Here is a 6682-nt window from a genome sequence, read left to right as displayed (position 1 = left end):
AACGCTCATTTTCACTAAAACGCTCTTTAAATAACGAACAAATACTGCGCCATTGACCTTTAGATCAGGTTTGAGTTGGTCCACGGCGCAGTCAGTTTCAGTTCCTCAAAATAGCGACGCGCCACCAATGAACACGCCTCTTTTTAGGCCGGCACGTACAAACGGGCGCAAATGCATTCGCTAGTTAAACGACGTGGCGCTGGAAGGAAAATGAGAACTGCGCTGGACTGAAATGAGGCCCGTATTGTTGTAAAAGATCAGGGTTCACATAGCTTTCTTTTATTTCAAATACTTTGCATTTTAAAATCAGCTTCTAAATGTTTGCTCTCAAGTGGCCAAGAAGGCGGGTTCGGGGCATGGACGTCGACGCAGCAGGCCAAAGTGAATCGTTTAAGGCGATTCTTTTGAGCGAATCGGTCAAACCAACGCATGAGCAATTTATACTCCTTTTATTAGTTGCACAATTCGTGTGAATTTGTGCAAAATGACCTACGCCAAACCTTGCCCCTAAACTTACCCATCGCCGGGGTATAGGCGAATCTGTTAGTCTTAAATGCCTGGATTTCAAAGGTAAGTGCCCCGAGCATGTCTTAAAGTTTAAAAGCCATGCGTGTAATTCTGTGATAGATTCACAGGTGAGCAGGGGCTTCGCTGTTGGTACAATATCAGTTCACACATTCTGACTACAAACATGATTTAAGCGATCAGATCGGTTTCGGGTCTCGCATCCAGTCCTGTACTTTACGTACTGTAGCACTGACCACCTGACACCAGCACAGACAAAGTCAAAGAATCACGTTTCTCTAGCAAAGTCACCTTTACATGCACAACAGGAACAGATCGAGTCTGAGCTCAGATGAGTCCAGGTTGCACTTTATATTTCAAATAAAAAGTGAAACATTATAACAGTTAAGTTTGAGTTTTGTCGTCGTTTTAAAAAAGAGTTGTTAGACAAAGTTAAGTTCGACTGAAATTGACATTGTAAATGTATTATGTAAAGATTATTATTATTTTTTCTGAACCACTAAGACTTTCTGTAAGCAAGTTTCACAATGAAATGTAATTATCGCTGCAATTCTATGAGAAAGATCAGGATGCAATGATTTTTCTTTTTTATTAAAAATCAGCGTAAAATACTCATACAATGAGAACGAGATGACATGAAACGGCTTTAAATGTACCTTATTATCATAATTAGTAATTAATCTCACAACAGCTCAAAATATCTTGAAGACGGGCTTCATTTACTTGGTGTTTATAAAAGTGTGTTGATATTAATGAATTCATTTTGATAAAAAAAAAGATGTCCTTGGGTCACGTAATTAATTAGGGCCAAAGTTTGTTACAGATCTGCATTTTTCAAGTTTCAAAAACAATTTCAGCGTCAAATCTTTATCTAATTTTATCTCTTTTTTTTTTTCCCCCAGACCAAGCTTGCCACAAATGAGCTTTCTGAGATTTGCAACAAGATCAACAACCGCAATTAATTATGATATTTGATATGTTCGGATCATAGAGAAGCACAGATGGTTGTTGAGACCAATTATCACCTAATTTAGATATTAAAATAAATCCTTTGTTAAACTGACAGGAAGACGTTCTCACCCATGCGTGGATGTCATCCTATTTCTGTGGAAAACTCTTTTATGGCATGTCATTGTTTATGCATTCATGGCTTTACAGGGAGTCATCGAATTATCGTTGACTGAAATTCATTAAATCATTTAGAAATATGGCTGTGGGATTATTATAATTTTTGCAGGCAGTAATGGATTGTTCTGTTCAACTTGCGTGGGTGTTTTGTCACATGTGTGCAAACAAGTCATAATATGATTAACAGTGGATATCATACCTCCTGTTTCAATTGAAATAAATATGTTAATACCATATTAGGCAATTAATCACGCTGGCTTCAACTACAAGTGAACTGAACAAAAGAAAATAAAAGCATTAATGTGCTTTACAAAGCTATTTTGCACTCCTCTAGGCTTTTATCATGGATTAGGGACTCTGCTGTTATTATTAATCTGTTTATTGTACAAAACATTAACTCATATTTCTGATGGGTTGTACTGATGTTGCCAAATTAGGCAGATGAATTCATCTCTGTACTCTTGCTTGCGCTTAAAGTCAACGCCAATGCAGCCTAAAACCCATTTAACTTCTGTAACGTGACATTTTTAAGGGACAGGATTGGCATCATTTCCACTATAGTATATGGATTGGATCGTGAAACGGAGCTGGATGTGAATTAATAAAGTGAAGAGGTTCGTGTTCAATGCGTCACGCTAAAGAGATTTACCAATCCAAGAGACGCAGCAAAGGAATAGGTGTATACTAATATACAGGTAGCAAATAACTATTATTATTCATAACAAGTTACAACGCTTGCCCGAACTATATTGGGTAAAGCACACAAACACAGACTCCCACTTGTGATAAAGTCCTTTGGGAGAAAGCGGTAATTGACGGCGATCTCCATCTCTCTCAAACTCTAAATGCAGCATACGTCCTCTAAGTTAACTCAATAATGTTATCCTGGGAGGCAAAAATTCATTACTAAGCTGAGCTATTATTACGCTACGTTGAGGGCACTTCTTATTGCAGTCAGGCCCGTTGCAGCACTTTGCTTCATTTGACAAGAGACTAAATTAAACAAATAACATGGCCGAAATTACCGCTGACCCAATAATGGATGTGAACTAATAAAATACTGCAGTTGCAGAAGTCATGAGGGTCTGAACCTACTTCATGCTGTAGTGATGATTACCAGTTTAGTGTGTCCACATCGATTATTGTACAAATGAAACAAACCTTTTATCACGTTACGAAAATAATCCCACGAGAAGCGCCTAGTACTTTACCTCAACTGCTTTTACTTGTTATTTTTAGATGTTACTTTCTCCTAAATGATCCGAAAGTAGGCTTTAATTTTTATATTATAGAGTCGCCAGGGTTTTTACATTTAACTAAAACCATAAAAAGCTTTTACTTGAAATAAACTAATTAAAAAGAAGTACATAGTTGTTATTAATAAATTAAAATAAATTAATAAACAATACAGAGACAAACAGAAATGCAAACGGTTTAACCAAAATGTAAATGAAAAGAGAAAAAAAAAATTATTCAAAAGATTAATTTAAATAACTATAAATGGAAATAATACTAATGTAACACTGGGTGTCAATATACATTGCTTGCGAGTTGAGCACAAACTTCTCAGGGAACACACTTTTTAATGCAGGTCTTTATTTAATGGTGGATTATAAATAAAACTAAATTAAAGCTCAAATTTTGTTTAATTTGCGCGTAGTTCACCAAGAACATGCCGAAAGCTTTCCACGCATACGTCACCGGCGGGGTGTCTCATGGACGCCAACTTCCAGGCCTCTTCGAACGTCTCCGCAGCAAACCTGAGACCCACGTTTTGAAATATCCGTGCGATCTATGATCAAATTCAAATTCAAATTTTATTTATACATACACATACACATACATACATGGTACGACATGCAGTGAAATGTTTTTACAACTGTCCAGCGTCGAAAGAAAACTAAATATATATATATATATATATATATATATATATATATATATATATATATAAAATATAAAAATATATATAAAATATAAAATATAATACATAAGAAGCAATATGCAATTTATCTTTAGTCCGTCTGCAGCCTAAAAATCAAGCTTTAAATTTGAATGCCACGTGACCATCTCACCTCATCTTTAGTGCGAGGGCTAAAAACTCTTTTTCGTGGACTCCGAGAGGAATGCAGAGGAGGGTGCAGCAGATCATGAGCTGTCGCCGTCTCCGTAGTTTGTCCTGTCGCTCACACGCGCTTGATACGAGGAGCAGGCAGATCGGCCCGTACAGTTGGTACTCCGTATGTGTGATCATCTTTTAAAAAGAAGCGTTTAGAAGAAACTTAGAAAACAACCCTGCAAAGCCTGACATGAATATAATTGTTTTAATTCGTTTTTTTATGAACCTTTAGATAAAATACATTTAGTCTGTTTACATCTGTGTTTTTGGTCGAGTATCATATTTCATATATTTCATATGGAGGGGAGGAAAAACTCATTTTAAAAGGCTCAGAGAAAAATATGCAGTTTAGTGCAGATATTTCTTTGACCAAAAAGTAAAATTTGAATGCATGTTAATGAATGAAATCTTTATAACTGTAAAGCATACATGAAATTTGAACATGAATACTGGTTGTCACTCTATATCTCATAATATCTAAATGCCTAGGTTTACTGTCAAAGCTGATGAATAAGAGATGAACAAGTAAGCATTCCTCAAAAGCCTGATGATCATAAAAGAAAAACAAGGATAATCAAGTAAAAAAAGTTGTTTCAGTCCATTAAGTGTTCATCTTGAAATAAGAGTTATTCTTGCATTACCTTATAGAAACCAGATCAGATTTCACAGCAAAAAAAACATTTAAACCACAAGCTGAAAATAGAACTGGCTTTTTACTTGCTAAATATAAACCATATTAAAGAGACAACTCAGTTCATGTTAACTAATGGACCTTATTGTAAAGTGAAACCATCTAAGAATGAACAATACGTCTACAGCATTCATTCATTTTAGTTCATGTTAATTTCTTAAAGATTACTAAAAAGTGTAATAAATGTAGTGTTCATTGTTTGTGTTAACTAATACATTAACTAATTTAATAAATGACAGTTTATTGTAAAGGGTTACCACAGAAGTCATACTGTAGATTGTTGATAAACCTGTTATAACAAAGTTTTGAGCATATTTATAATTTAGAAGCTGTAGAGATTTCAGATACGACACATTAAGCAGTAAAGGGTTACCTTGAGGAAAAGAAAAAAAAAAGCAGCGTGGCGGTTGTTTTAAAGCTTCGTGTAACTTGAACACTTGGGCAGTTTAGGGAAATTGAAAGGTTTTGTATGAGACTCACCGGCTGGGGAAAGTCCATTCACAACAGCGTTGATGACAGAAGATGAGGTGAAGAAGTTGTTCTGCACAGTTCTAGGCCTAGGCAGGGTTTTGGGAGTCTTTCTGGTGCTTCCCACATCAACCGGTTCCAGATCCTCAGGTATAATCAAAGGCTTCACGGAGCTGGATTCCTGGAGGTCTGTGCGCTGCATGTTAGCTGGGGCTGTCCAAGCCTTCCGCTCTACAAGATGAAACCGGTCGATTTCAAAGTTCGAACATTTTATTTTTTAAAAGAAGGTTATTTGAAAAGGTTTTGGTAGATCAGTCATGGCTTCAGAGACTTTGTGAGCAAGCACATTTAATTCACCTCCTGTGAGAATCTTCTGCTCCACCCTGTTGATTGGCAGTTTGTCTTTCCAATTAAGAAAATTGGAAAATTCCATGAAGCCGATCAGTCCGTCTTTATCAACGCCACAGTAATCCATGAGATCATCAAGCACAGGGTCACTGATGGTCATGTTAAACTGGTGGCAGACTTCCTTCAGATCTTCCTTATCGATTTTTCCTCGACCCTTCTGTAACAGAAGATAACTGTAAGTAATCAGCAAAGTTGGCTTGCAAATCTTTCAGCATATTATTATATAAATGAATAACTACGGTGAAATTCTGATAGCATGTAATATAAATGAATGGTAAAACTTCTTACTATTCTCAACCAATTCTCACTATTAACTACCATCCATATTACTACTCAATACTACCCCATACCTAAACTTAGCAACTACCTTTCTAACTAGTTAATAATAAGAATTAGACCTTAAATAAAGTGAAAAAAAATAATGAGATCTTTATAACACTATATCATACTTGCATGAAATGCTAAAAACATAAGCGGTCACGCTATATAAATCTCTCAATAATAATGTATTGATATTTAAAATGCAGTTTTATGATCAAAGCTCTGTAGTTTCAAAAACTAATGATTAAAAAACTAATTAATGTTCCTTAAAAACCTAATGATCAAATTTGATTCTCATATTTTAACATGAAGAAATTACCTTTGGTATCAATACATAAATTGCTTCAGTAAACGTCCAATAAATGTACATCTTGAAATATTACTCACAATATAAAAATCAGTAAAGATTTAATAGCAAAATTACATGTTAAGCATGAGCCGAAGGTGGACGTTTGTACAATTATACTAAAAGTCGTTTTACTTGCCAAAAAGCATTAGGCAGGCCATCAAAAGATAAAACTGGCAATGAGCAGTTAAGCAATAAGAACAGCTGAGACCTTGTCGTAGTATCTGAATGCTTCCAGTAATGAGCTGAAGTTCTGGTAGTTGGACTTCTTGAGGTGCTGACGGACAGCACTGAGCATGGCTCGCTGTCTGTCTTTACCTTTCAGGTACTCATCAGGTGGAGTTTGATGGAGCAGGTCACCCACACCTGAGGAGAAACAGAAAGAATGGATGAATCTGGACAAATCTCTCAAAACCAGCCAAGAACATACCTCAAATTGAGAATAGGCTTCATTTTCTTCATTTAAAATACAAATGAATGTTTCTGAGTTTTGATTATAAGAAAATACAAGTTAAAAATTTCCCCAACAATGTTTTTCACACCGACCAAAAATAAACCATAAACTCTCTCTATACTGGCTGCTAATTTATTTCTGACATATCAAACTCAGAATGTGACAGACGATTTAAATTACCAAAGCTGTCAGGTTTCATCAAGACTCCAAATGTGTGATCAC

At 35.7% G+C, this 6682-nt stretch overlaps 1 pseudogene; it reads right to left on the bottom strand.

Moving 5' to 3' along the window:
• Nucleotides 1-3246: 3246 nt before the first annotated feature.
• LOC122335338 lies at nucleotides 3247-6677 on the bottom strand (annotated as a pseudogene).
• Nucleotides 6678-6682: the final 5 nt, after the last annotated feature.

This window comes from Puntigrus tetrazona, unplaced genomic scaffold, assembly GCF_018831695.1.
Source record: "Puntigrus tetrazona isolate hp1 unplaced genomic scaffold, ASM1883169v1 S000000762, whole genome shotgun sequence".
NCBI classification, from domain to species: Eukaryota; Metazoa; Chordata; class Actinopteri; order Cypriniformes; family Cyprinidae; genus Puntigrus; species Puntigrus tetrazona.
The sequence above is the reverse complement of the archived record's forward strand: the minus strand, read 5'-3'. Positions and strand labels throughout refer to the sequence as shown.